Consider the following 9,637-nt stretch of genomic DNA (forward strand, 5'->3'; position numbering starts at 1 on the left):
CAACGCGAACTACACCTAGTAAAAGATAATACAGTTTAAAAATATATGACATTCTTATTTGAATGCTAGAACCCTGTGTGCTTCGACTCCAGCCGCACGACCGCCACATCTATTTCTGTTATAACAGCAGTGTTAAGCGCTGCTGTGTTGTAGTTACTAGTTAGAAAGGTGTGGCTAACCACACCACACTCCCTAAGGAGGTGCCTATATTTATCCGAAATGCTCCAAGTTAGTCTTCAGAGGTAGCAACACTAGCAACGTATCTATGCTCGTTTTTTTTTTTTTTTTTATAATATAGAGTAGCAGACGAGCATACAGTCCACCTCATGGTAAGTAGCCACTGCCGCCCATGGACATCTGTAATCAACCCCAGATAGGATTAGATATTCCTACCTGCGGTCGGCCACAGATGCGCCGCTACCCCTGAGGACTAAGCTGGAACGCCTCGGAAAAGTCTGTCTCCCTTACCACACCCTTCAAACCGGAACACAGCAGCGCCTAACACTGCTGTTATTAGGTAGAAATAGGTGTGGCGGTGGTGCTGCCGGAGTCGAACCACAAAGGGTTCTACCACCTGTAAACGTTCTTAGGTAGGACTCTATTTTTATCTAGGGATGATTACAGATGTCCATTAGTGGCAGCGACCCCTTACCATCAGGTGGACTGCATGCTATTTTAATACATCTATGTTATAAAGAAGTAAAGAAGAGAGAAAAGCCAATTTTGGCAGGCCTATGACCAGCAGTGGATGTCCAGAAGTAGACGTATAAAATTTTAAAATTAATAAACGAATAATGAAAAAATAGTGAGAGCCAAGTGCTTAGATACTCGGCTTCTCAATCGGGAGTCCCAGGTTCGAATCGTAGTCATCACTATTTTTTTTTAATTACATATTTTTTTAATTCAAAGTAGAAATTAAGTATCACTTGCTTAAGTGGTAAAGGAAAACATCGTGAATGAGATCTACCAATCCGCACTTGGCCAGCGCGGTGATATGGCATAAGCCCCTCTAATTTTGAGATGAGACCCGTGCCCAGCAGTGTGACAGTAATGGGTTGATAACGACATAATGTGATTAATCGTATCGATATAACAGCACCTAACATTATCGATACAATATAGACCGCTGGACATCCCTAAGCTCATACATCCGTAAATATAATATATGGTAGAGACCTAAAGAGAAGTATCAGTTGATATCGATATTAAGAGATATTATACACGTTTGTTGTTAAAAAATATCGATACAGTTATGTTTTAGATATTTCCATGAAATATTTACTACTGTATATTTTTAAAATAGTATTATTATTGTTTGACATCATACTCAGTGTCTATCTCTTACGATTCAGTGACTAAACAGAAAAACGCAAAAAATGCTCATTTCTTGTAAGGTGAACCCTTTATTTTAGTAACTACTTATTATATTGTAAGTGACCATAGTAATACATTATTTATGTTTGAGCTGTCTATAAATTACGGTTCAAGAGATAGAGCACTGTGATACACGAAAAGACGGCGGAAGCATAGTAAAAACGTCTTGTTTGTACTCATTAGGTAGGGAAACCCAAAAAGAAACTTATTTTAGAAAACCTAATCTCTCGACAAACGACTCTACACAATAAAAAGTATTGTAAATATAAAAATATAGAGATATACGCCCGTTATTAATAATCAATCTATCCAAAGTTTTGCTTACTAAAGATCGACATTTGATAAATAGTTTGTACTGAAACTTGTTAAATTACAATTTTTAGTATCCAAATCTCGGATAGATTACAACTCCTCCATGTCCAAAAAAGGTGGATTGCAAGTTAGTAGAGACCCTTAAAAGAGCAATAAAGTGCTCGGAAGTGGCACAACACGGTTGCAAAGGTACAAAGCCACAAATCACGGATGTCGAACGAAATTAACAATATCGTCCCCGGGATGAGTTGTGGGGTAATCAAGGAACCACGGGCGTTTTTTGTTTCGCTCCTGATGCATAATGTTCGTGGGATGACTACACTGCTAACATCGTTTGAGGATATGAATCCTTAATATCATAGCTTTTACTGGATTATTTTTTAATCAAAACATAAAGCTTGACTATAATTCTGCCGTGTCCTTATAAAGTTCTATCGTGCTTATTAGAGCCTCATGACTGCTTGGTCTGGATTTGGATTAGACACCAAGTTGGATTCGCTACTCCGATATTAAACAAGCACTTGTGATTTTTTTTCCGGCAAAATTTGGATAGATTAAATATTAATAACGAAAAGTGCGATTAATCGTATCGATATAGCACTGAAAGTTATCGATATAATATAAACCTCTGGGCATCCCTAACCTAGTACATCTGTGCTATAGTAGAGACCTAGATGAGTACCTATCGTTCGTATCGATTTTAAGGGTATTACAGACGCTTTCTACACTCACAGCCCCACAGCTATGTGTCGTGGGTGCTATGGACATTGGACACACAGAAAGACAAATACACAAACAGAAGTCCCGGAACAGATTTTTTTGTAATACTTGTAGAGGAGCAGCAGACGAGCGTGCAGTCCACTTGATGGTAAGTGGTTACTGCCGCCCATGGACATCTGTAATCAACCCTAGATAGAGTAAGATATTCCTACCTGAGGTTGGTCACTAATACACCGCTATCGCTGAGGACTAACCTGGAACGCCTCGGAAAAGTATGTCTCAGCAGTAAACACAGCAGCGCCTAGTTAATAGGCAGAAATAGGTGTGACAGTGGTGCCGCCAGAGTCGAACTATGGGGCTCTACCTAATAGAGTCGAGCCACAAAGGGTTTTTCCACCTTCGAAGGTAGCTTATTCATTAAAGGTACCATATAATGATGCATTTATTTAGATGGTAGAGCTTCATAGTTCGACTCCGGCACCCCCCACCTATTTCTGCCTAATAACAGCAGTGTAGCGCTGCTGTGTTCTGGTTTGAAGGGTGTGGTAGGAGACATACCTGTCCAAGGCGTTCCAAATTAGTCTTCAGCTGTAGTATCACGCCAGGGGTCGAATTCAGGCAGGACTCTACTTTTATTTGGGGTTGATTACAGATGTCTATGAGCGACAGGACCTACTTACCATCAGGTGGACTTCATTCTCGTCCTAAGGGGTAGCGGCGCATCTGTGGCCGATCTCAGGTAGGAATCTAACCATATCTGGGGTTGATTACAGATGTGCATGGACGACAGTAGCTTACATCAGGTGGACTGCATGCTCGTCTGCTACTCCTATATTATTAAAACCGAATCTCTACGGAAACGTCCAGAAGAGCCTGATGAGTGACGTATATTCGCTCTATATTAGGTAGAGTTGCGTGAAAGCAAAACCACTTAAGTACAAAATTTGAAAATTGGTATTTTTATTTAAATGTATCAAAATTTATTATGTATCGATTAAAAATAATAACTAATAAATGTTCAGATATTTTTTGAGGGATATTGTTGATTTTTTTGGTTTTTGAAATGATTTCAAGTAACATTTAAATAGGACTTGTTGAAATGTTTATATCGATTAGAATCATTGTAATAATCATTTATATTAAGATAAATAATGTATATTTTAAATTTAGGACAAAACTATACTGAAAAATCCTTTCGGATAAGTTCGTGTAAGCGAGTGAGAGAGAAATAGTCGAGTGACAGAGATACAGAACAGTTACGCTTCAATGTCACACATAAAAGTACTTAATTCAGTCATTCTTAACAGAAATCAAAAATAACTAAACCTTACTTACGTCATTCACCCTCGGTCGCTTCCGCTTACGTCACGATGACGTCACGCAAACCGACCAATCAGAGCGCAGATCCTGAAACACGGTATCAAAATTTTTCTGATTTTCAGCATAAATAGCAATGCGACTTCAGACCTGTTGGGAGGTCCAGTGCTACAAGGGAAACCGGTCGTGGTGGGGGGCCGGCCTAAGCCCCCACTATCTGGAAGTGGCGGCTCAAAGGCGTCACGGAAGGATTATGGATTTATGTAATGTAATGTTAATGTAATAATGCGATACCAATTCAATAAATGGAAAACGGGAGGAGATTTATCTCCTCAACACCACCTTGTAGCAACCTTGACTTCCTTTTGTTGTTTTAAACTAAACTGAAATTTTGTTTTTATTGAGTTTATCAAAGTATGTATCCCGTAACACCCCTCTCTACCCTTTTTAGTGTTGTATTTATTTAATGAGGCATACCAACTAAGTTTTATTTTATAATATAGGAGAAGCAAAAGTATTCAGTCCACCTGATGGTAAGTGGCTACTGCAGCCCATGGACATCTGTAATTAAACCCAGATAGGAATAGATATTCCTACTGAGGTCGGCCACAGATGCGCCACTACTCATGAGAACTAAGCTGGAACGCCTCGGGAAACTATGTCTCCCTTACCACACCCTTCAAACCAGAACACAGAAGCGTTTATAGCTGCTGTTATGCAGCAGAAATAGGTGTGGCGGTGGTGCCACCTGAGTTAAACCACAAAGGACCGGAGTTCTACCACCTTCATTCATAAAATCCTCATATTTGTATGACAATTAAAAAATGTTTTATATAGTTATGCACAATTATAGGGTTGCACAACATTCGAAATAAGTAATACCAAAATCAGACACAATAATGTACTTACGTAAAAAAAGATGTTACAATAAAAGTCGTTGGAACGAACTCATTTAAATCTAGGAGATAACAGACAAAGTTATTAACTTCCATTTTGCTAATTATATGTACCCTGATATGTAAGATCATAAGAGAAATTAAATAGAATTTTTGGAAAAACTTGAGTCATAGTTACTGTATCCATTCGCGGCTCTACGACATATTAATCAAACTGATGTTAAAGATAATATCAACCCCTCAAATGAACATTAAAAAGTATTAAAATTATTGCATATTATTAGTGGTTAAAACTGAAAATAAAAACTTGTGATATAATTCGTGTAAATAAAAAAATGGAGTCCACTGACAAGAGCGGTGACATTGAAAGTTTATCGATTTAGGGTAGGTCAATGCCCAGTTGTACGTTTAAGGGTTGGTCATAATGATACTCTCTTTTTTTTTATAATATAGGAGTAGCAGACGAGCATGCAGTCCACCTGATGGTAAGTGGCTACTGCCGCCCATGGACATTTGTAATCAACCCCAGATAGGATTAGATATTCCTACCTGAGGTCGGCCACAGATGCGCCGCTACCCCTGAGGACTAAGCTGGAACGCCTCGGAAAAGTATGTCTCCCTTACCACACCCTTCAAACCGGAAAACAGCAGCGCCTAACACTGCGGTTATTAGGTAGAAATAGGTGTGGCGGTGGTGCCGCCGGAGTCGAACCACAAAGGGTTCTACCACCTTCAACTCATAAAATATCTGGCTAGAATTCTACAGAACATGTATATAAATACATAATACTATTTAGGTGCCATTATTAATGTTTCAAATGTAGAGTCGATTTTAGATTCATTTTTAACAATAAATAAACATAATTATGTTTTGATTATTAATTTAAAACACTGTCTGTATTGTTAATTAGATAATAATAAGATAATAGTGACTATTTAATATCAAATGAATAAATTGACATGAATTCTTTGAAGAATTATAATAATATTAAACGCTTAGGCAAAATGGTTCTACAAGAAGATTAAAGGAGATTTTCATGTCTCCTTTTTTGTTTTTATTAATTCTCCTATAATATCTTTCTAATAAATATATTTTTTAGAATCTATTTATAAATTTTGTAAGTTCTACACAAACAAATGAAACATATCTATAAGAAAACTCTTTATCCTTAGACAAAGTATTTTTACTTTACTACAAAAAGGAAAATACATTCTAACTGTATTTATTCGATAAATAAATAAAAAAGATATCTAAGTGTAAGAGTTCCGTACAATAAAAGTAAGAACGCAAAAATGACCAAACTACACTTAAGTCTTTACGCCCGGCCGTCATACAGCGTCATGCTGGCGTCATTAGCGTCACACGAACCGACCAATCAGAGCACAGAAGCTGAAACACGGTATTAAAGTTTTTTACTATCTTCGTATATATAGAAACGCTGATTCAATACAAACGGGAGGTCCCATGCTACCAGGGGAACCGGTCGTGGTGGGGGGCCGGCCTAAGCCCCCACCATCTGAATATGTCGCCTCTATGTCGTCATGTATGGGTTTAACAATGGAAATGAATAATAAAATAAACAGTTCTGAAAAACGAAATATCGAGAATTCTTCTCACAATCACCTGGTAGCTACTTTGACTTCCTTTTGCCATGTCAATTCTTATTTCAAATTGACAAAAGTTTACTTTTTAATAATTAAATTATTATTATTGTTATTTTCGGCCTACTCTTTAATTTTTTTCAGATATAGTTTTTGTTAAGTGCCAGTTACGGACATTTTTAAGGTTTTATATTAATCTTAATAATTATTATCGTCATACAAAAATGTTTTCCTCTAAATATAATAACTTAAATGGGACTTTACGATACGCTAATACAATAAATATGTATACTTACTCTTAAAATATTTATTCTAGTACAAGTATGATAGGTGTTATAATTTTCTGTACAAAATATTTACAGTCAGTCTACCACGCCATTTCAACCAGAACACAACTCTACATTGCTGCTATAAAGCAATAGGTGGCGTTGGGACTGCCGCAGACGAACTGAAGAGATAATAAATCATTTTTTTACATTTAATTAAATTGAAATAGTGATTAAGGTACATTATACAACAAAAGATCAGTGTGTCTACAAATCAAATCAAATATTTTTTTTAATTCAAAATAGGTTCTTTACAGAGCACTTTTTGAATACTCCTATGTTAGAACAAAGAAGTGCAGTGTCAAAGGACGCTTTTTTCAATTTATGATTATTTAGTTTAAATATTTTGAAGTCGTTTCAATTGAAAAAGTTGTAGAATTTAAAGTCAAACTCTACCTTATCAATTTCCATTTTTTTATACTTATTATAACATATTCAATAAAAATATACATGCAATAAAATATTTTATTATAAAAAGCTTGAAGAATATTTTGAGCATGTTTTAAATTTATAAATATGCATGCGTGAATATGCGTATATCATAGATTAGTAAAGATTACTCACTCCTAACAAGAAAATGTACCCAGTTTTGAGAATTGAAATAGTTGCGTAAAAAAGTTTTGCCACGTCTCCGTGCTAAAATGTCCCTAAAATATTGAAATACTAATTTATTTATTACGTAAATTACGCAGTATTAGTTATTTATTCGTAAATTTTCTCTAAAAATGTTTTTATTTGTCAAGAAATCAAAAAAAGAACTAACTAATAAGCCGTTTGTGGCTTCATTCAATTTCAAGGCGGCGAAATATCTTTACTAATCTATGGCGTATATACGTCGTCGTCTTCAACCCATTACTGTCCCACTGCTGGGCACGGGTCTCCTCTCAGAATGAGAAGGATTAGGCCATAGTCCACCGCGCTGGCCAAGTGCGAATTGATATACTTCACATACATTTGAAAACTGTTTTTTTTAACATTTCTCAGGTATGCAGGTTTCCTCACGATTTTTCCTTCACTGTTGAAGCGAGTGATAATTAATTTCTAAAAATCATTTAACTTTAAAAAATCAGGGGTACCTGGGATTTGAACCTCGAACTCCTCGATCGAGAAACAGAGTTTTAACCACTCTATCATTGCTCTACAAAAATACGTATACCCATTACAATGTCAATGTTTTCGTAAGTAATGTATTTTTATGTATGAAACAGTCAAATCTAGAATTTCATATTATTTGGCAAATACTTAATAATAAATCCTTACTCTATCATCATAAAAACACCAGTATCTATATTTTAAAGTAGGTAGAGTTTTCTCTCACAACTTTTAATTTAAATAAAAAAATATCTTACATAATGCACCTAAACTTAAATTATGATCTAAATACATTTTAAATTAAACTATACATAACAAAATTATGGCCTTTAAATACTTTTCCATGGTAGAGTTCAACTCTAATACTACTAATAAGAAAGCTTATACATCTCATATAGTGAAATTTTAATGTAAGTGAGAAACTGTCTCTACATATAAAAAAATCGCTTTAAAAATAACAAATTGTTTATAGAAGTCCACACGGCAGTAACAATAGGAGAGCTGCATTTTCGTTCGCTATTTCTAAAATCTTTGATTATTTTAACATCACATAATAGTATTCTTCATTAAGACAAATTGATTCTCAAGTTTGTTTTATTTACATTGTTTTGTTTTCTCTTGGGATTAGTATTATTCTCTACTATCGGATTAAGTAGAGCGCAATTTGATACGCTGTTACGATTCACATTTTGCCGACAACTATTTAATTTCACTTGTGTTCATGCATATGACGAGGATTACTAGAATAAAAGCAAAACTTGATATTCTCGCTTTATTCACTAATCAATTAATAAAAATTAATAACTCATAAAATAGTTGTATTTTACAAGGCTTAGTATCATACGATAAATAAATTGAAATGAAAATATTTTTTATTTTATTCATAAAATAGAATAAATAAAAAAATAGGATTTAAATTATAATAAAAAAGTATTTCAATTGACAATAGTTTAATTTATTTATCCCATTTTTATTTTTTTATTCTTAAAAAAGGCAAAAGGAAGTCAAGACGGCTACTAGCGTAAGGGTGAGACCGTAGTCTCTCTTTATCATTTTCATTTTCTTGACATATTAGACATTATTGACCATTTAGGTAATTTGCTTCGCGCTTCAACGTATTGATGGCAGGAAACTAGACCGGCTTCCTGCCAGCACCGGCCTCCGCAGTAGCCACGGACCTCCCGATAGCTAACGAAACGAAATTTCCTTATATACCGCCATAGTAAAAAACTTTCATAGCGCGATTCAGAATTCCATTTTCAAACGCAAATTTCTCGTAAAGTACAACGAGTTCCTTTATCAAAAGTGGCGGGAAATGTTAGTAAAAGTATATCGTATTTTTTCAGCCAGTATTTATTACATAAATTGTGCGTAAAAAAGAATAAATTATAAATAACATTTTTTGACAGTTCTTACGGCGTTTCCGTAAGAGGAAAAGAGATAGCATAATCCTACGTGTAAATTCTTGAAGCGATGAAGTAGGCGACGTGACGCACAGCGCAGTAAACATGCGCAAAGTTTATTCATTTGCGTCTTTCTTAGACCTACTCTACATTTCTTGTACAGAGCAACTCCATACATAAAAAAGAGACGAATAGATATTACCGAGTACTCTTGGTAGAGTTAGTAAATATACATTACGGTACGGCTACATTACGCTGATTTAGGAATTTGTTTTGTCTCTTCCTACGCAAATAAGATTAACATGTACAAAAAAAACAACTCTACTACTGTTTTTAATCATTTGTGGCACTTAAATATATAGATATGTAGATGAGATAAATTATTTTTTGTGTAGTAATTACCTTGGTTGAAAATTAAAATTAAATTTAACTTGCAACAATGTTTTAGTTGTTAAAACTTAACTTCTATGTGTGTATAATAAGAAATCTTTTTTTATCAACGCCCCTTTTTGTACATGGTAACTTTGGCATAATGACTGTAATCATTGCCCTTTTCAGTTTTGCTACACTTGGAAAAACATAAATGCGCTTAAAA

This window comes from Epargyreus clarus, unplaced genomic scaffold, assembly GCF_041222505.1.
Source record: "Epargyreus clarus isolate Ecla_fem2 unplaced genomic scaffold, WU_Ecla_fem_2.2 ptg000016l, whole genome shotgun sequence".
Taxonomy (NCBI): Eukaryota; Metazoa; Arthropoda; class Insecta; order Lepidoptera; family Hesperiidae; genus Epargyreus; species Epargyreus clarus.